This window comes from Schistocerca americana, chromosome 5, assembly GCF_021461395.2.
Source record: "Schistocerca americana isolate TAMUIC-IGC-003095 chromosome 5, iqSchAmer2.1, whole genome shotgun sequence".
In the NCBI taxonomy this organism is placed as follows: domain Eukaryota; kingdom Metazoa; phylum Arthropoda; class Insecta; order Orthoptera; family Acrididae; genus Schistocerca; species Schistocerca americana.
This window is the reverse complement of record NC_060123.1, coordinates 257,581,511-257,602,711: the sequence shown is the minus strand read 5'-3', so window position 1 is coordinate 257,602,711 and position 21,201 is coordinate 257,581,511. Positions and strand designations below refer to the sequence as shown.

General features: G+C 42.5%; 1 pseudogene; it reads left to right on the top strand.

Annotated features, from left to right (window-relative positions):
• Positions 1–601: 601 nt before the first annotated feature.
• LOC124616965 lies at positions 602–719 on the top strand (annotated as a pseudogene).
• The last annotated feature ends 20,482 nt before the right edge of the window (positions 720–21,201 follow it).

The window sequence follows — 21,201 nt, the reverse complement described above, 5'->3', positions numbered from 1 at the left end:
CGCACCCGTCGCGCTAACTGAAAAGCAGCAATCCGCATTTCCTCGAAGAGAAGGGGTCTGATCACAACTGATGTGATAAATCCAACCACAACGTCACTCTCTCGTTATGCAGAGGGGTTTGTACGACAGTTCTAGGATTTTCGGTAGCTCAAGTTCTGCAGCTATGAGTACTGATAGACTCTGGAAATGTGAAATGGGTTTCGTTCGCTCCACTGCAAGTTAGGCAACCAGTCGTCATCTCCCTCCATTTTCTGAACTGAACACATCGCAAGTGCTCTCCGCATCACTAACAGTTCATTACAGGTCATTCTACACACGATTCTCATGCGGCGCCACTGACATGTTGCTGTCCAGTGCCATCTCTCGGCCAGTTTTTCATTCGTTTTTTGTTTCAATAAAACTCCATGCCATTTCAGACAAGTGTGTCAATCTTTACATCTCTACCTACATTGTTCCTTGAATTACTGCAAATTCTTACGTTAACGGAGTTTTGGGTCACCCAGTATTCCACACATCTTTTCGGTGATACGAGGATTAAATTGGGGAAATACTCCTTGGTTTTCCTTTAAAAACAGAATTAAGGTTCTGCTTTGCTACTCTTGGCAACGGCATTGCCGCAGTGGATACACCGGTTCCTGTCAGATCACCGAAGTTAAGCGCTGTCGGGCGTGGCCGGCACTTGGATGGGTGACCATCCGGGCGGCCATGCGTTGTTGCCATTTTTCGGGGTGCACTCAGCCTCGTGATGCCAATTAAGGAGCTACTCGACCGAATAGTAGCGGCTCCGGTCAAAGAAAACCGTCATAACGACCGGGAGAGCGGTGTGAGGACCACACGCGCCTCCTGTCCGCATCGTCATTGAGGATGACACGGCGGTCGGATGGTCCTGATGGGCCACTTGTGGCCTGAAGACGGAGTGCTTTTTGCTATTCTTACTTTCTACTCCGGTCTTCTCCATGAGTAACTGGGCACTAGCTCTGGTGCCACGAACAGCCTTTACATACTAACAGAATTTCTTCTGCTTTTGTGAAGGATCATTTGATAACATTCTGCCACGGGTATCACTCGAGGCCTCACGTCGTGCTCTTTGGACTGCCAAACGCTTTTCATTCAGCGTCCCTCAATACACAACCCTATGCTTCATTTTATACTATTATGCAGCTATTTTACATTTTCCCGCCATTTTACTTGTTATATATCATTTGTTTTTCGCTAATGTGTCTGTCTTCTAAATAAGGATTTAAGGAATATTTGTAAAATGAATATTTGTGCTTTAAAGCGACGGTGCACCACTGACGTATCAGGTATAACGACGAGTCACGCCAACAAATAATTAGGTGTGCATTGCCCACACTGTTAGCCGCAAAAATATACATTTGGTGTCCTCGTAATTCTCGGAACAGTGGCTGACGCCAGTAAATGTTTGGATAGAAGGACTTAGTATGACGTCGGACTGATAGTCACTTGTTCAAATGGTTCAAATGGCTCTGAACACTATGCGACTTAACTTCTGAGGTCATCAGTCGCCTACAACTTAGAACTAATTAAACCTAACTAACCTAAGGACAGCACACACATCCATGCCTGGGACAGGATTCGAACCTGCGACCGTAGCGGTCGCACGGTTCCAGACTGTAGCGCCTAGAACCGCTCGGCCACTCCGGCCGGCACGCTTTTGCATCGTAAGATGAAAACGATGGCTGTGAACAACTGAAATACTTTTAGAATCATTGTGTATAAAATATTTTTCTGTATGATAACTAAAGTATGGTACAACGTACAACCCTAAAATGGCGTGAAATCCTCTGAATCACTTAGTCGAGTATGTGTGTTATACGAGGCATGTCCGGAAAGTAAGTACCGTTTTGGAAAAACCTCATAAAACACTTTTTTCAAAGAAATATTTATTTTTACGCCTATTTCGCCTATGGCGAAGTACTGGTGCTAAACTGTTCGCATTGACCCTGTGCCCATAGTCATGTTGTACAAATGGAGAAGATGTCTTAATTATTGACGACGCCTTTGGCACAATTGATTTATTAATCTCCATTGCATGATGTAATTTTAGATTTTTTACTTCTGATGAAGATATATTTATATGTACCGAAACCTTGGTCAAGAATTTTAATAAATTTTTATCCTACAACTGGTTTGGCTGTCATCCTTTATCGTGAAGAATTTCAACAGTTGCTGTTGCAGCCATGTTTAAAATCTTTTAAGAAGTTGTGATTGAGTGTTCCAGACGAGCTGAGACTGCAAATTATTTGAATGTAAAACATGAAATATTTCAAGTACAAGATGCTGTAATAAATTTTGTGTAAATAAAGGAGAGCAAAGAGTAAAATGTAACAAATGTAGGACGTATAAAATCTGAACTTTTATTTTCAGCGCCATAATCAGAACTCAGTTCGACGTTCGTTCCCGAGACAGAAAAGAGAATATTTCAGTATGAAGACTGCAACTAAACGAGATAAGTTTAGAAGTTTAAAATTACACTGAGATGACAAACATCATGGGACAGCGATATGCGCTTATACAGATGGCTGCAATATCGCGTACACAATGTAGAAGAAGGCAGTGCGTAGAAGCAGCTGCCATTTGTGCTCCGGTGATTTATATGAAAATGTTTCCGACGTGACTATGGCCATACGACGGGAATTAACAGATTTTGAAAGTGGAATGGTAGTTGGAGCTAGAAGCAGTGGGCATTCCATTTTGGAAACCGTTGGGGAATTCAGTATTCCGAGATGCACAATGTCAAGAGTGCGCCGAGAATACCAAATTTCAGGCATAGCGTCTCACCACGGACAACGCAGTGGCTAACAGCCTTCACTCAACGACCGAGAGCACCGATGTTTGTCTAGTTGTCAGTGCTAACAGACAAGCAACAACGCGTAGAATAACTGCAGGAATCAATGTGGGACGTACGACGAACGTTTCCGTTAGGACAATGTGGCGGATTTGACGTTAATGGGCTACGGCAGCAGACGACCGAAGCGAGTGCCTTTGCTAACAGCACGTTATCTCTGCAGCACCTCGCCTGGGCTCGTGACCGTATCGGTTGGACCTTAAACAACTGGAAAACAGAGGTCTGATCAGATGAGTCCCGATTTCAGTTGATAAGAGCTGAGAGTGGGGTTCGAGTGTGGTGCAGATCCCGAGGAGCCATGGACCCAAGCTGTCGACGAGGCACTGTACAAGCTGATGTTGGCTCCTTAACGGTGTGATCTGTCTTTACATGGAATGTGAAACATCCCCTTAGAAAAATTTTGTAAATGACAGTGCTGGAAAACCTCTACGTTATTTGATTTTCAAACAGCTGAGCAAAACTGAACGTACTCAGACATTTCTCTCTTTACTTATTCTGATCATCACTAAACTGACACACAGTATCTTTTTAGCGCAACGCAATCTGACTTTCAATAATCCCTACAAAAGAATGGCCCTGATTAACAATAACCTATACCTTTCATGAATCACTTACCTCACAAAAATCTTCGTTTCTCGAACTACTGCAATACAGCGTGCGCCAATACTTCAGCTGAATAAAAGATTCTAACTACTGAAGGCACTAACTACTGATAGGCATAGTTAGCAAGTGAAAGATTTTAATAGAGAACAAACAATGTATTTACCTTAATAATGTTCAAAAGCTGCCCAACACTACAATAAAAAATATTCCAACAATGCAAACCAGCCGCAGACTGCATCCAGCACAGTCAATGATTTTCATACAGAGCGCTACGTGGCGTTACTAACATAAAAACCTAAACAGCCTACTTACAAATGGACTGGGTTTTCTGATCCAACTGAACCCGTCATTGTCTGGAAATGATTATGTTCGGCTAGTACGAGACCTCTGCATCATGAGCTTCATCTTGCCAAACAATGATGTAATTTTTATTGACGACAATACGCCATGCGATCCGGCCACAACTTCTCGCGATTAGTTTGAAGAAGGTCCTAGACAATTCGAGCTATTGATTTCGCCTCACAGATCGCCGGATATGTACCGTATCGAACATTTATGGGACTTAATTGAGGGGTCATTTCGTGCACAACACCCTGCACTGGTAACACTTTCGCAGTTGTGAATGGCTGTAGAGGCAACATGGCTCATTATTTCTGCAGGGGACTTCTAGTAACTTGTTGAGCCCATGCCATGTAGAACTGCTGCACTGCGTCGTGCGAAAGGCGGTCCGAAACGATATTAAGAGGTATCCCGTGACTTGTAAGCTTAGTGTATTGTACTTGACAATCTTCTCAATTCTTAAAAGTTAATTCGCATACTTGCGAGGTATTTTGCAGTCACTCTGATCTCCAGAAAGTGAAAAGCAGCAACTTAAGACAATGCCAAATAACTCGGGGTGGGAGGGAAGGGGGAATTTCATAGCGCTGCTCGTCCAAACGTGTCGGATCTCTAATCGCCGGCAAATTATTTATAGTGAGAAGAATGGCTGGTGGTTTACGAGCGCCCCGGCGCAACCTCTCCGCCGCTACGCTTCCCTGGGCGCCCATTAGGAATGCGAGATGCGTGGCGGCCGTTTACCCGACGCCATATGCGGGATTGATGAGCGCGGCGAAAGGAACGTGACGTGGGCGAGGCCTCGATGCATTATCGGCGCTGAGTCGCTGCTCGGTCGCTCATTACGGCGCGGGTCGGCGCTCCGCAGTCACGAAGGCGGTGCGCATAGGCGACGGCCTGTGGGCGACGCAGGCTGGACCACGGCTGCCGCGTGCGTAATTCTCACGGCCCCCATTACAGGACTGCGCGCTCCGCTGCCCGCGGTATCGTAATGCGAGCGTGATTCGCAGAGAAAAGCCGCTACACCTCTTACACACTCGAGAGATCTAACTACACCGCCTGACAAAAAAGAAAGGAAGTAACACTGACTTCTGAGTGCTTCCTTATACACCGAAGAGCCAAAGAAACTGGTACACCTGCCTAATATCGTGTAGGGCCCCCACGAGCACGCAGAAGTGCCGCAACACGACGTGGCCTGGACTCGACTAATGTCTGAAGTAGTGCTGTAGGAAATTGACACCATGAATCGTTCAGGGTTGTCCATAAATCTGTAATAGTACGAGGGGGTGGAAATCTCTTCCTAACAGCACGTTGTAAGGCGTCCCAGATATGCTCAATGTCTGGGGCGCCTGGTCGCCAGCGGCAGTGTTTAAAATCAGAAGAGTGTTCCTGGTGCCACTCTATAGCAATTCTGGACATGGGGCCTGTCGCATTGTCCTGCTGGAATTGCCCGTTCGTCGGAATGCACAATGGACATGAATAGATACAGGTGATCGGACAGGATGCTTATGTACGTGTCACCTGTCAGAGTCGCATACAGACGTATCAGGGGTCCCATATCACTACAACTCCACACGTCCCACACCATTACAGAGCCTTCCCCATGGATTCATGAGGTTGTCTCCATACCTGTAGACGTCCATCCGCTAGAGACAAATCGAAACGTGACTCGTCCAACCACGCAACAAGTTTCCAGTCATCAACACTCCAATGTTGGTGTTGACGGTCCCAAGCAAGGCGTAAAGCTTTGTGTCGTGCAGTCAGAGCTGTTTGAAAGTAGAGGCTTGAGGCCTGTGGACTTGGCTTCTGTGCATTCTGCTCCAGGTTGTCACAGGCGCACGCTAGCTGTTTAGTGGAATGTAAGTGTTGCAATTGTGGTAGCGCAATCCACTTTCTCTGCAGCTCGTCGCTTGCTTATTCCTTATCGTGCTGCGCAACTTACGTTGCTTAATTTGGTTGTAATTTGTGCCTTCTTGTTGTAAGTTAACTTTGATTTTGCTACCTGCCCAGATAAGCAAATCTTATTGCACTTACTCCTTATAGTCTTTCACAATTTTCACACTCCCCCCTCCCCCAACCCCCCCCCCCCACCCCCTCCCCCCAAACGTTTTAGCGCCATTTTGTAATTTGATTTGAGTTGTATAGAACTTTGCTCCCTTTTAATTTTATTGTGATTTACGTCAGTTAATAGGGAAAACAACTATTAATGCTGGTTGTGACTTAGATTTCAAGATCTTTTAACTTTTCCTGCAGCTTTTTCTAGTAAGTCAACTCATTAAAGATAATAGTGACTTATGTAAGTTTTTCTATACCCAGTCTCTTTATGAATGTAAGCTGTTGTACACCAAAAAATTCTATTCATAGAAAAGAAAAAAAGAAAGGAAGGAAGATTGGGTTTTAAGTCCCGTCGACAGTGAGGTCATTAGAGACGTAGTGCGAGCTCGACTGTGTCAAGGATGGGGAAGGAAATCAGATGTGCCCTTTCAAAGGAACCATCCCGGCATCAGGGACTGATGATCTCGCAGTTTGGTCCCTCCCTCCCTCCCCCCACCCCCGCTCCCCCTCTCCCCGTCCTTTAAACCAACCAGCCATTCTAGCATCTGCCTGCAGTGATTCAGGAAAATCACCGGAAACCGAAATCTGGATGGCGGACGCAGGTTTGAACCATCCTTCTCCCGAATGCGAATCCCGCGTGCTAACCACTGCGCCACCTCGCTCGTTCATAGAGAAACAAAGACGTGCATAAGCTAACCTCACGTTTACAGTTAAGAAATAAATCTGTATGCGGGAATGAGAAGCATAATTGTGTCGTACACTCCGATCCTCGCAGTGCCCTTCAGAGCCTCTATGTGCTGTACACTGTCCATCCCTTCGTACAACGGGTCCAAGAAAGCTCCCACTTGCTCGCTGTTAAGTGAGGTACCGTGATATTCAAGTAGGTTCTTGGTCACGGGGTTCTGACGGGAGGTGAGGCTGTTGATACTGCTTCAGTCCTCCTGCCTCGACATGCTACCTCTGCCATTCCTTCGGATGATCTCTGTGTTGCCATCTGTCGGTGGATGGTGTCACTTTGGCATCACCACTGGTATTTTCTTCGCGTGAACAAGCTCCGGGGAAAACAAAAGTCTCCCACAGGGTTGGCTGACCTCTTCTTGACCCTCGCCTCACGAGGAGATCATTTTAGCTAGGTTGCGTACTGGACACTGACATTTTTGCTCCCGTCATTTGTTACTTGATCATCCCCTACCACTTTGTGCTCATTGTCATCAGCATTTGACAGTTCACCATTTCCTTACCCAATGCCAATTTTTATCTGCTTAAGTTGCAGTGTATGTTTGTCGTCCGAGTTGTCGGTCTTTTTAGCAAAAGACACGCGGGCTGTTGGCCGCGCTTTACATTTTTCCGTCCTAGCAATATGACGAAGGACTTTCAATCTTTGGTGCGAGACCACCGCTGAGTCTACGGCATATTGTGTGGATCTTTCTCTGTGAGGAAGTCCTTGTTTTTAGCACTTATTATATCTCTTAAAAGAAATATTATGTAATGTTATTTATTTAGAGGAAACTCCTAGTAAATTTGTTTGTCCTTTGATTTTTCGTGATCTGTTACTGATTTTTAGTGGAGTTAGTTTTTACTTTAGCTTTCAAAAAAAAAAAAAGAAATACAAAAGAGATATAATAAGCAAAATAATGAATTTCGTAGGTTGCCAATTACGTATTATATCTGGTTTTATCGAGCGCCAGGCTCCCTACAAATTACTGTAAATGCAATAGCCCACTAGTACTCAGCTCTGAAATTATTACTATCACAGAAAATAGACAAGTTCTAATAAATTTATTTCACTGGATTCCTTCAATTAATCTCACTGAATATTTTTACTCGATTTCTTCCGCTCCGGCTATCAGACATTGTGCTGTGAAAAAATATTTTTAAATGTACCGCGTAATGGCGGCTAATTGTTAACAGTCAGAGATTACTGTTACTCGCTCCGCAGCAGCTGGAAACATAATAAATAATTTTCATTAAATATTCTTTTCATAAGATAAATGTGGCGTAGGTTCCTAAATAACACACGGAGATCACTTTATACTAATATATTCGTACTAGGACAAAGTTTACACCATTAAATATTTGCAATTACGTTACGACAGAAACAAAATGCTAGCGCCGCACAATAGCTTGCGTACCTTATTCCAGCTAACACCAGAACGAACAGAACAAAACAGACTAGACAGAAGAATGAGCATTGCATTGTGTTTTATACTCTTACAAAGATAATCACATTATAATCTCATACAATAAAAATAATGTCTTTTCTGCATTTATCGATACATATATTGTATATTTTTACAGTTAAATCAATGATAAATCAATGTTTGCAATTCATTTTGAGTCACATACTGTCAGTTTTATTTATGTTTCACCTTGATAAGGGTGAACATTGCAAAAGGGACACTACACACTCTTTTCTTCCGTCGATTGGTGCGAACGCATAGTCGCTTCCAGCTTCTTTTACTTGTTGGGTTTCTACGGTTATGACGTGGGCCGTTGTGACCTCAGTTATTTTTGCATTCTAAAACAAAATCAAACAAACCTATTACGTTGCCGAAACGCCTCATCCTAAATTAAATATTACTTTGATATGTGAGTGAAGCAGCAAGTTGCGTAACTTACAAAACTTCATCTTTTGTTCCATTAGCAGCTTTAGTGTTGCACTGAGTGTCCCATTATTGGTGATTACGTTTCGGTGATAGTACTCGCAGTCTCTCTCGTTTGTGATATGACTGGACTTATGACTGGGAACCGCATGATAAAATCGTCTTCCTTCAAAACTTAGCAACATATGGTCGAACACAAAAGGCGTTGCTCAGTAACATCTTTGCTGTGAGAGATGGACGGTCAACTAACTCTGGTGGTTGGCACTGAACATAAATAAATGTAACGTATTGCACATACATAGGAAGAGAAAGACACTACTGTACAACTACAAATGGCTTTGAGCACTATGGGACTTAACATCTGAGGTCATCAGTCCCCTAGAACTTAGAACTACTTAAACCAAACTAACCTAAGGACATCACACACATCCATGCCCGAGGCAGGATTCGAAACTGCGACCGTAGCAGTCGCGCGGTTCCAGACTGTAGCTCCTAGAACCCCTCGGTCACACCGGCCGGCTGTACAACTACACTATTGATAAGAAACTGTTGGAAACAGAAACTACCGTAAAATAACTAGGAATAACTATCCAGTGTAACCTTAAGTTGAATGAGCACATGAAACAATACCAAGAAACGCAGATGCTAGCCGAAAATTCATAAGAATAATATTAAGGATATGTAACACACCCACGAAGGAAGTAGCTTACAAGGCGCTTGTTCGACCGATTCTTTAATATTGTTTATTAATATGCGATCCTTACCAGATAGGACTGATAGAGGAGCTAGAGAAGATCCAACGAAGAGCGGTGCGTTCGTTACAGGATCGTTTATTCGGAGCGATATCGTTACCGAGATGCTCAACCAACTTCATTGGCAGAGGCTACAAAATAAGCGTGATGCGTCATGGAAAGGTTTACAATTGAAATTTCGGGGGAGTATTTTCCGGAAAGAGTGGGAGAACATCTCGCTACAAGAAAAATCGAGAAATTAGAGCCGGTACAGAGGTTCACCGATACTCATCCTTACCAAGCGCCATTCGCGAGTGGAACAGGATAGAGGGGACCAGACAGTGTACCGCAGGTACTCTCCGCCACACTCCATTAGGTAGCTTGGGGCGTATTGATGTAGATGAAGATGTAGAACTAGATATCTCGGGTTCTCGAGTTCGTCTTTCATTCGAAGTTTGGTCTGAATGCCACGGTGGTCCACTAGGTATTGCCCAATTGCGTATGGCCTTCCACCGACGTTTAAAGTGACTTACGTAGCTAGTTTAGGGAATGCTACAGTTTTATGTAGACTCCAAACAACAATTCAATCTGAAATCAAAAATCATTGGCAGAGCTGAATATGATAAGTGACTTGGAATCTGACCCCGTACAACTGAATTTGAGATTTAACACGTTACCCAGACTCACGGAGAGGCTATTTTACTCCGCAAATCGTGATAGATATTTATAATACAACTTATTCTATGTCTTACTGACGTTAGCATTAGACTGCTTACTGATCTTTTGAAATATCACTCCATGAAACGTCATTCACAGACAGAAAATTCCGATATCTCATTTTACCTGTTCGATTTTATCCAACAGTCTTACCACGTTTTGGAAGTATAAAGCAATCTCACGACGATATGAGATAACAGGTTTTGCAGGTAACAGCTCCCGTAAACAGCTTGTGTCAAACGTACGCCATTACGTAACTTTCAACTTTACAGAAACATCATTTACGCAAGAGAGCGGGTTCAGTCTCTTCAGGAAAATATCCCGAAAAATCTATTAATTTTAATTAGCGAGAGGTTGAAAATATGAACTTGAATTATTATTCAAGCAGGCAAGTTACAAGGAATTTATTTTAAAATTCACGAAATATGAATAAAAGGAAGCAACTGGCTCATTAAGATGACGTGAAATGTTGATGTGGAGATAAAAGGCCATCACATTTGACGCACGCACACACACACACACACACACACACACACACACACACACACACACACACATATATATATATATATATATATATATATATATATATATATATATATATATATATACCACACACGCACACAAAATAAAGGTGATAACGAGATTTAAATTAAGATTTATGATTTGTAAAGAATCTGTAATTTTCTTGGCCATTCATCTATTTTTCCAGACAGAATAATCGCCGACTGACACAGAGGTTAACTCTGACATCAAAAATACAAGTGGCGAATCTTATGACAATTAGGTTTTGTGAAGTTTTGGTTGGCATGATTCAGCATTTTAGCAAATACTTTATATGACATGTTGCTGAGAAGTGATTGTAAATCAGTTCATAAGTAATACCCAGTCTCTATTTTATTTCAAACCATGTTGTCCCTCACACATCCAAATTGAAAAGGGAACTTGGAGCTGATGCTCCGTGCATCAAAAAATGGAGCCAAGAAACATGAAAGGAAAGTACTCTTTCACGCAAGTCATTGGGAATGGAATTTCCGGTTGTTGCAAATTAGTATTCCGGGCACGAGTCCGTTTTCTTTACTAAACTATTCGTATAATGCAGAAAGGAAGGATCAGTCTTACGTTACAGGCCCGTTTAATGTTACTTCGTTGGGCACACTTACAATATAACGCGTCTACGCTCCACCCGGCAATTAGGTCTTGTTTAGAGGGACAATATAACAGTTCAAGAGCTATTATTATAGAGAAGAGTAATACCAGAACAAAAAAAGAACGTACAATTCTGATACGAAAGCTAGTTTACGAACTTAACGGGATTATAGGTTCCATTCTAAAACCATACGCATACGAACATGAATTATGTTACTGCATGTATTATAAAATGCACTTCAAGATGTCTCCGTTTCTATGATTTTCTAGACGATTTTTTAAATTTCTAAACCACACAAACACTTTTAAATTTTACCTGCTTTTATAAACAGATAAATCAATATAAAAAAGAGACAGGAGAATACATATATTATGCATTTTTAAATTACTGTGCAAGATATGATATATCCGCAATATTAAAATTAGGATTTTAGATGTCAAGGGTTTGTTTTGCAACTTATACATTGTGATTTGGTACCCCTTAACCTCAAATGTGTATCTTCTGCGGCAGTAGCCTGGAACGTTTACTCAAATATTTCAAGGCGCGCCTTGGCCTTCTACAAACTCCTCCCAGTGGTATCGTGCTGTATTAATACAGCTTTTCACCTTAACGGACAACAGAGAATTTTTGATATTGCTTTGTATGAGGATAAAAAATAAACTTACACAACTGGCCATTAAAACTTTTACACTAAGAAGAAATGCAGATGACAAACGGGTATTCATTGGACAAATACATTATACTAGAACTGACATGTGATTACATTTTCACGCAATTTGGGTGCATAGATCCTGAGAAATCAGTACCAAGAACAACCACCTCTGGCCATACTAACGGCCTTGATACGCCTGGCCATTGAGTCAAACAGAGCTTGGATGGCGTGTACAGGTTTAGGTGCTCAACACGATTCCACAGTTCATCAAGAGTGGTGACTGGCGTATTGTGACGAGCCAGTTGCTCTGCCACCATTGATCAGACGTTTTCAATTGGTGAGAGATCTGGAGAATGTGCTGGTCAGGGCAGCAGTCGAACATTTTCTGTATCCAGAAAGGCCCGTACAGAACCTGCAACATGCGGTCGTGCATTATCCTGCAGAAATTTTCGCAGGGATCGAATGAAGGGTAGAGCCACGGGTCGTAACACATCTGAAATGTAACGTCCATTGTTCAAAGTGCCGTCAATGCGAACAAGAGGTGACCGAGACGTGTAACCAATGGCACCCTATACCATCACGCCGTGTGATACGCCAGTATGGCGATGACGAATACACGCTTCCAATGTGCGATGTCGCCAAACACGGATGCGACCATCATGATGCTGTAAATAGAACCTGGATTCATCCGAAAAAATGACGTTTTGCCATTCGTGCACCCAGGTTCGTCATTGAGTACACCATCGCAGGCGCTCGTGTCTGTGATGCAGCGTCAAGGGTAACCGCAGCCATGGTCTCCGAGCTGATAGTCCATGCTGCTGCAAACGTCGTCGAACTGTTCGTGGCCGGCCGAAGTGGCCGTGCGGTTAAAGGCGCTGCAGTCTGGAGCCGCAAGACCGCTACGGTCGCAGGTTCGAATCCTGCCTCGGGCGTGGATGTTTGTGATGTCCTTAGGTTAGTTAGGCTTAACTAGTTCTAAGTTCTAGGGGACTAATGACCTCAGCAGTTGAGTCCCGTAGTGCTCAGAGCCATTTGAACCATTTTGAACTGTTCGTGCAGATGGTTGTTGTCTTGCGAACGTCCACATCTGTTGACTCAGGGATCGAGACGTGGCTGCACGATCCGTTACAGCCATGCGGATAAGATGCCTGTCATCTCGACTGCTAGTGATACGTGGCCGTTGGAATCCAGCACGGCGTTCCATATTACCTTTCTGAACCTACCGATTCCATATTCTGCTAACAGTCATTGGATCTCGACCAACGCAAGCAGCAATGTCGCGATACGATAAACTGCAATCGCGATAGGCTACAATCCGACCTTTATCAAAGTCGGAAACGTGATAGTACTCATTTCTTCTCCTTACACGAGGCATCACGACAACGTTTCACCAGGCAAACGCTTGTCAACTGCTATTTGTGTATGAGAAATCGGTTGGAAACTTTCCTCATGTCAGCACGTTGTGGGTGTCGCCACCGGCGCCAACCTTGTGTGAATGCTCTGAAAAGCTAATCATTTGCGTATCACAGCATCTTCTTCCTGTCGGTTAAAGTTCGCGTCTGTAGCACGTCATCTTCGTGGTGTAGCAATTTTATTGGCCAGTAGTGTATTATACATAATTTATCAAAAAATTTCACTTCCAAATTGCAAATCGCACCTTCGCATCTTCGTATATGTGATAAATTGATATAAAGTATTACACAAGATACTTTGATTTACACCGGATAGATCCTATATCTCTTTTCATTTCAGTTATATAACAGTCAACACCACCACTTCACCACCACGTCATCATCATCATCATTATCACCATCATCATCTTCATCAACAACAACAACAAGATGAAATTGACATCCAGTACTGGACAGAGGTAGCCTATAAATTTCCATCTATGAATATTACCATCATAGCGTATTCTAACGGCTTCTACTCATCTTTCGTAAGGTCGTCGTCTGGCTTTTTTTTCTCTCCTGGAGTCCAGCAAAGTACTTCCTTGGTCCATCCAGTGTCCGCTCGTCTGGCTAAACGCCCCGTCCACATCCCTTCATTTTTTTCGTGATTAAGAATCTGAGTGTGACAGCTATAAGTCTCGTTTAGCAGTAAGGAAGTGTCGTAGATTTTCCTTTTCAAACACCTAGGAAGCTTCGTTTTAAAAACCAGTGTATGTTCATTCTTTTTTCTGTCCATCCGGTCATTGTTTCGAGCTGTAGTAAATGCAAAAACTATTCAACTCGTTCCACGACCTCATTATCGATTTATGGGGTTTTATTTAGATGTGTTGGTCATGCATTATTTTAGTCTAATTATAACTGAGTTTCGGGCTTGCTTTCGATAAGCTGTTAACTTCTTGTGTAATCTGTCGTTTTTCTGCGGTGGAGGCAATCAGTATTCTGTCAACATAAAAGCTAAGGTGGTTAAGATATATTCTAGTCATTCTTCGTTTTGCAGCTACAGGGCCAGTGAATTTACTCTAGGTCTGCTGAGAACAGTTATGGTAGTATGGAACTTTCTGCCTCACTTGTCTCTCAGTCCTCAGTTTCTCACTATTTTGATAAAATCTAATGGAAGCTTTGGCATCGATGTATGTATTCTTTCGTATAGTGACATATTTTCAATCGATCCCATACTTCTCACGGACTTTTAGTAAAAGCTGAGTCAAAAGATTTCTTAACATCTGAGAATCGTAGGCACAGAGGTTATTTATGGTCACGCAACGGTCTACAATTTCGCCACGAAGAGCAAAAGGAACATTGTACTGAATCTACTCATAAAGCCAGTTCGATACTTCGTCTCATTAAAGCCCAAAATTTTCTGTATAGGCTACTGTTTTTAGTTCAAAGATGGCTCTGAGCACTATTGGACCTAACTTCGGAGGTCATCAGTCCCCTAGAACTTAGAACTACTTAAACCTAACTAACCTAAGGACATCACACACACCCGTGCCCGAGGCAGGATTCGAACCTGCGACCGCAGCGGTCGCGCGGTTCCAGACTGTAGCTCCTAGAACCGCTCAGCCACTCCGGCCGGCCTGTTTTTAGTGGTAATTGTAATGAATATATTGTACTTTATGCAGAGAAGTCTGATAGACGTACAGCTTTTATATCTTGTCTGTATCCCTTTATACGTGGAATAATTACAGCATTCTTCAAATACTGCAGAACTATCTTCCTCTCCAGACATTCTGCAAACAATACGCAAGTTCTTGTCCTTTTATTCGCCCCCAGATTCAGTCATTTCTATTGTTATGTTTCCTAGCACCTTTCCTTTCTTCATTCTTTACTGTTTAGAATAGCTTTATACCCTTCATTATGTATCACTTACGGAATGTCATTTTTTCATTGTTAACTGTCTGTGTTTCTGGTGCATCCCTTAAAGTATGCAATCATTTAAATAAATCATATATTTCCTGTAGAGTTTTCTCCCTGATTTTAGGAAACAGTTAAGTTATACATGCTCGCATATGTCGAAGTCTAATGTGGACGAAGATGTCGGTAACTGATATATCTTACATGATTCCTCAGATAATTTAACGTGTGATTCCACTAGTTGACACACGCAAAAAATGTGTGATTTATAACTAGCGATATTATGCAGTCAAACAGCGAAGCTGGAACTTTACTAGTGTGTTATAAGTGCTGCGTAAAGCGACAAAGTTCGAACTTTAACCACACTTTGACAACTGGAATTTTTTCTGTGCTTGAGAATCTGTGATACCAAGACTTAGCGATATTTTTACTTGTGGTTTGTAGAGCATAGATTCAAATGTAGATGTAATGTTTTCGTCTAGTTACCTGTGAAGATTACCATTCTTCTTACCCCTCGTTATGAGTTCTGTTTTCGAGCTTTTGTTAGAAATCCTTCGCCCGCACCAGTGGTCCTTACGGCGAGTGGAGACGGACACGCTCTTCCGGTTTGCTGGAGATTTTAAAATGACAACTCCCAAACGTCTTTTCGTGTTTCATGCGTGGTTTCCTTACTGGTAACGGAATAAAATACTGAATTTTTGCCGTAAAATAAAGAAAGTAATATACCTAATGGGCTGATGCAGTGTAGGTAGAGTTTATGTATTATTCGTTAACATCAAATATAATAAAATGTTACTAAAATATGGAATTAAATGTGAGCGTGGTACAGTGTTGTAGTGCTAATAATTAATGATTCAAATGGTTCAAATGGCTCTGAGCACTATGCGACTTAACTGCTGAGGTCATCAGTCGCCTAGAACTTAAACTAATTAAACATAACTAACCTAAGGACGTCACACACATCCATACCCGAGGCAGGATTCGAACCTGCGACCGTAGCGCTCGCTCGGCTCCAGACTGTAGCGCCTAGAACCGCACGGCCATTCCGGCCGGCAATAGTTAATGACGGGTGATCACGGGAAAACGACTGTGCTATAAGCTTCACTGTGACTGAAATACCCTCGCCTTAGAAATATTAGTGGTGGTGGTTTTAAATGATGAACACAAAATACGAGAACATACTACACCAACTACGACTACTAATTAAAAAATAATGACAGTTAAAATTGCACTAATTAGTACTTTCAGCATCTGTTTTCTTTTTTAATGACACGAAACTCGGTATAACCAATTAAATATGACTTAAGAGAAGAGCTAGGACGTACCAGTTTAAGTTATTCAGAGTCTGTAACTCATTTCTCTGCGACCGATGACTGAGTGGTATCCGAAGCAAGCGCATAAACGTCCAGCCATGTCTTCATTCTGGACTTGGCAACTTACTCTGTACTCACTTGTCTTAAAAAGGTATAACATTGTGTGACTTCCAAGTAGCAGTTCACTGCTACAATGTAACATGACTGAGCTCCTTCCATGAAAGACAGCAGACACAATAAACCTATAGGACTGTCCTGAAGTGCTGGTGTTTACCTGATAGGAGTCACTTTGGGATGAAAAAGGATATCGAACGTGAGCTGAGAAGGATATGAGAGATGGAATGTTCGATCAGTTTGAGGAAGAAAGTTTCAAACACAATTAAAAAGCCTGGATATCTGTCTGTTGAAAGGGGATTCCGATATCTAGTCAAATTTTACTTACAAAGTTTAGGTTAATGGTGGTGGCAAGTTCTTATGGGACCAAACTGCTGAGGTCATCGGTCCCTAGGCTTACACATTAATTAACCTAATTTTAACTTACTTTAACACACACACCCATGCCCGAGGAGAAACGCGAACCTCCGATGGGGAGAGCCGCGCGAACCGTGACAAGGCGCCTAAGACGGCGCGGTTGTTTATGCTAATGGGAAGCTTTGAATATCCAGTAGCCTGACTGTTGGTGTCGTGGCGTATACGACAAAGATTCAGCATCGACGTTGTTAGGTATGAACTTAAGAAGGTGATACCATGGCCTGCTGGTAATTTTCAGTCTTCTAAGCATGTTGTGCACATCTGCTGGTCTTTGATCTCAAGACCTGATAATGACCAAGGAGTGTGCAGTACCTTAAGCGTCCCTGAATGACGTCAAAACCATTGTTCATATTTAATTTTATGTGTTCTTGTAATAAAAATTGCCAGTCGTTGAAGACGGCTTAACAAGTGCATTTCTATGCCTAAAGTGAATAAATGACTCAATCAAAATCGAAAATGTTGCTCAACATTGTATAAGGAAGAGACATTTATTATACAAAAGTACATATAGACCAATATTGATGTCAATTACTAGTGTTTTATTCGATATGAAGGATGAACAGAAAAGTTATGCCAGATATTTGAGTAAATCTGATAATGCAAGGTCATAAAATATACTGGATAGAAGAGAAATCAACCGTCAAATAGGAATCTATCGAGGATAAACAGTTGGTAAAAGTGTTGGTCCTTCTCTGTTGTTCGTTAAGATTAATCTAACTTTGCTTCGCACGAACGTATACACTCACGAGCAGGTGAATTAGACAGCTGCTGTGCTGGAGAGATAGCGCAGTCATCGCTGCAGCTAATGGAGCAAGCAGTCAGGTTTATCACGTGACTCAGATGTCTTCAGGTCACGTACAGGCAGTCGGCGTGACAGTGCATCGCAAGTTGTGCAAGAACCACTACATCGACGCGTTCGATCGCGACCAGGTCGTCAATACACATCGCGTGGGGCACTTCATCACCAAGGTCGCGCAAGTACTGGGTTTCACCAAGACAAGCCATGTATGGTGCTTATCTGGATTCGGTGAGAACCGACAATCAGATGCCGTCGCTGACAACGACTTGATGACGGATTTGGGCTTACACAATTACAGACTGTAACAGCGCATAGAATGGCCACACGCAGCTAGTTACTAGCCAATTCTGTTGTGAACAACAACAGTCGGCGTGCAGTCATACTGTTTGCATCCAGTTACTAGCCAATTCTGTTGTGAACAACAACAGTCGGCGTGCAGTCATACTATTTACAACCACCTCTTCGTCATAGGTAGAGATCCCCGGTAGTAGCTAGTCTGTGCTTAAGCCTTGCCCCGATACGGCTGTCTGGGGATATATTTGCAACTACTCGAAAACAATTTATTTTTTGGCTAAAAGTGAAACGACGTTATAACATTACCTTTTTAGAGTACTTGTATTACATGGAATCGGTAATATCTATTATTATTGTTGTGAGGTTAGGTTAGGTTAGTGTTGTTTTAACGTCCCGTCGACAACGAGGTCATTAGAGACGGAGCGCAAGCTCGGGTGAGGGAAGGATGGGGAAGGAAATCGGCCGTGCCCTTTCAAAGGAACCATCCCGGCATTTGCCTGAAACGATTTAGGGAAATCACGGAAAACCTAAATCATATTATTGTTGTAATTCGCTGTTGTTATCCACTTGGGTCTGACTGCCATTTCATTGGCTTCAGTGCGTAGTGTATTGGAAACGGTAGAAGCATTGATGGCATCTGCGGTGGCTGAAAATGGCTGCATGCACTGCTCCACGGTTTTCCTCGCAATTGCTCTGCAGCCCGTTTCCGTCGCACCAGCAGCTGCCTCATGTCTATGCCACTCCTCTTCCGTTTGCAGTAACAAACGTGACTGAGGCGCTTACCGAAAGCTGCCATATGGCCCTTCTAGCAAATTCCATCCGTTGGAAAATCCGCTTCGTGTTATGACTATTGTTTGTGTTTCACGCAAGGAGGAGAGTTATACTTTAAGGACGGTGTACCTTGGAACACATGGTGTTTCCTAGCCGGCAATCTAATGCCCCGTTTTAGAACCATATGAAGGAATGCGCGATAGAAATCGCCATATGCAGTTTATAGCGTTGTCTAATGTTTTGGTTGTTATGAGGCATTGCGTTGTGTTTTGTGCAGCATTTTAAAATATTTTTAGTTCCACACATTTAACTGGTGGATAATACTTATGTACAAGGTTATTATAAATGATTGAAGCGATTTCATGAATTCACTATAGCTACGTTAATTGACACAGTGTCACACAACTCACCACTCATATAGAAAACTCAAAAAGTTTCGTATTGTTGCAGCTACACTTCACCACGAGAGCGCACCAGTGAACAGTTAGACAAGATCTACTCGTATATCTACGTCTACGTCTACATGGTTACTCCACAATTCACAATTAAATGCCTGACAGAGAGTTCATCAAACCACCTTCAAGCTGTTTTTCTACCGTTCCACTATCGAACGGCATGCTGGAAATCTTTCCGTGCGAGACCTAATTTCTCCTATTTCATTATGATGATCATTCCTCCTTATGTAGGTGGGCGGCAACAAAATATTTTCGCAATTGGAAGATGATTGAAATTTCGTAAGAAGATTCTGCCTCAACGAAAAACGCCATACTTGTAATGAAAAATGGTGACAGGCGTCTAGAAAGTTTATGTTGCACTTGAAATGCATTCACATCAATCTGACGTAACGGGTCAACGTCACTTGAGAACGAAATTCAACAAAGATCCACTAACTGCTAACTCCATTGGGCGATGACATGCGCAGTTTAAAGCTTCTGGATGCGTCTGCAAGGGGGAATCAACGGGTCAGCCTACAGTGAGTGAAGAAATGACTGGCCACATGCAGGCGAGTTTCGAAAGTATTTCACAGAAATCGACGAACAGAGCAAGCAAAGAGCTGACCGTACCACAACCGACCGCATGGAAGATCCTAAGGAAAAGACTGAATCTGAAACCATATCACTTGAAATTGCAGCGTGCCCTGACTCCCGATAACAGTGGCAGTTGCTTTGAATTTTCATTTTTTGTAAATGGCAAAGTGAACAGGGAAAATGAGTGAATTTGGGGGACAGAGAATCCCCACACATTCGTGAAGCACTCAGCACAAGTTAGAGTTCCGTGTAGTCTCACGGTTTAATGTTTATAGTCCCTTTCTTTTCTGCGAAAAGGCCGTTACAGAACACGTGTATCTGGACAAGCTGGAAAAGCGGCTCGTGGCATGACTGGAGACCGACAGTATTGACTTCATCTACCAACAGGACGGTGATCCACCTCATTTCCATCGTAATGTTCGTGACTTCTCAAACAGGAAATTGAGAAACCGATGGATCGGTCATGGTGAGGTTGAACATCAGCAGCTCATCTCGTGGTCTCCATGCTCTCCCGACCTAACTGCGTGCCACTGTTTGTGTGCGGTTGTGTGAAAGATACAGTGTTTACTTCTCCTCTAACAAGAAACCTAGTAGAATTGCAAGCTTGCATCAACAGTACACTTGAACAGATTGACAGGGATATGTTGCGACGAACTTGGGAAGAACGTGATTATCCATTTCATATCTGCAGAATAAGTAGGGGGAGGGGGGGCGGGAGGTCATATGGAACACTTGTAATAAGTAAAAAAAAGAACTTTTTTAGTTTTTCTGTGTATGTGCAAAGCCCTGTAGCAATATTTCAAATAATACAGCTACATAAAATCTGTTAAATAGCTTCAATCATTTATAATAGCCCTGTATTGAAGCTACTTGGAAGCTATTGTTAGTTATTCACTTACGAAATTCAACATATTTAAAAGAAAATAGTTATATAGCTTGAGGAAGAAAGAGTCATACTTTGTCTGTCATGCTTCAACTTGAACCTTGAAACAGAAGGAACGTTCTACCATGGAATGTGTGATGATTGCGATTGATTGTGTTTCTTTAATGTCTTAAAAATTTTACGTGTCTTGAAAATCGAAATTTCTGTTAGTTTTCAATAATTTGTATTTCAAAATGTATCTAGCTTGTAACTGAGGTATCATAACATTTCTGCGGGATTTTATTTCACTTACTGATTATTAGTTTGTAGTAAAGTAATACTATAACAGATCATTATCATCATCATTTTCTTGGGTCTTTGTTCCACTTCAGTGTGGGTTCAGCCCTGTGACTGGAATTGGCAATATTAGTGTCAGAGGGTGGCCAGATGCCCTTACTGTCTCATTCCGTAGCCCCCACCCCCACCCCCACCCCAGGACGGAAGTAGAGTACCCCAGCTGTCTGCCTCTAGTGTAAGCCATGAAACAGTGCCAAAGTTTTTCAGATGTCTGCGAGTTGTGTAACT